Genomic DNA, 1187 nt, shown 5'->3' on the forward strand with positions numbered 1-1187 from the left:
AATCTTTCAGTGAAGCTATTTTTGGAATCTTGAAGCCTTCTGGAGGAGTCTGCATACCAATTAAAATAGACTAGGACTTCCGTGGTGATCCAGTGGTTGAGAATCCCCCTGGCAATGCAGGGGACGTGGGTTTGATTCCTGGTCCAGGAAGATCTCACATGCCAAGGTGCAACTAGCGCATGTGCCAAACTGCTGAGCCCATGTGCTGCAGCTGCTGAAGCCTGAGCACCCAGAGCCCGAGCTCCACAACAAGAGGAGCCACCGCAGTGGGAAGTCCATGGACCCCAACTAGAGAGCAGCCCCTACTCGCCACAACTAGAGAAAGCCCGCACCACAACAAAGACCCAGAGCAGCCAAACATAAATAGATGAATGAATAAATAACAGGGGGAAAGAATGCCTTAAAAACTGGGTATCATATTTTACTTGTTTAATTTTGGAAGCCTTACTTTCAAGTGTCGGTATAGTCAAGGCCATGGTCTTTGGTCTTTCCAGTAGTCATGTACAGATGTGAGAGCTGGACAGTGAAGAAGGCAGAGCACTGAAGAAATGATGCGTTTGAACTGTGGCACTGGAGAAGACTCTTGAGAGTCCCTTGGACTGCAAGGAGATCAAACCAGTCATTCTTAAAGGAAATCAACCCTGAATATTCATTAGAAGGACTGATGCTGAAGCTGAGCTCCAATATTTTGGCCACCTGATGTGAAGAGCTGACTCATTGGAAAACACTCTGATGCTGGGAAAGATTGAAGGCAGAAGGAGAAGAGGGCAACGAGGATGAGATGGTTGGACGGCATCATCGATTCAATGGACATGAGTTTGAGCAAACTCCAGGAGATAGTGGCGGACAGGGAGGCCTGGCGTGCTGCAATCCATGGGGTCACAAAGAGTCAAACACGACTTGGTGACTGAACAACAATTTTCAAGTGTACTTCTTAAATGAACTTATTTCATCACAATACTCCTGACAGCAGTTTCTTGGGATCCTTAGCTCCAAGTGGGTTTCAACCTACATTTATGTCTGGCCATACTGGGGACTCTCAAGCATCTTCCCAGGAAGCACAGTGATAAAGATCCCATCTGCCAATGCAGGAGACGCAAAGAAATACGAGTTCAATCCCTGGGTGGGAAAGATTCCCTGGAGGAGGGAATGGCTACCCACTCCAGAATTCTTGCCTGGAGAATTCC

This window comes from Odocoileus virginianus, chromosome 19 (assembly GCF_023699985.2).
Source record: "Odocoileus virginianus isolate 20LAN1187 ecotype Illinois chromosome 19, Ovbor_1.2, whole genome shotgun sequence".
NCBI classification, from domain to species: domain Eukaryota; kingdom Metazoa; phylum Chordata; class Mammalia; order Artiodactyla; family Cervidae; genus Odocoileus; species Odocoileus virginianus.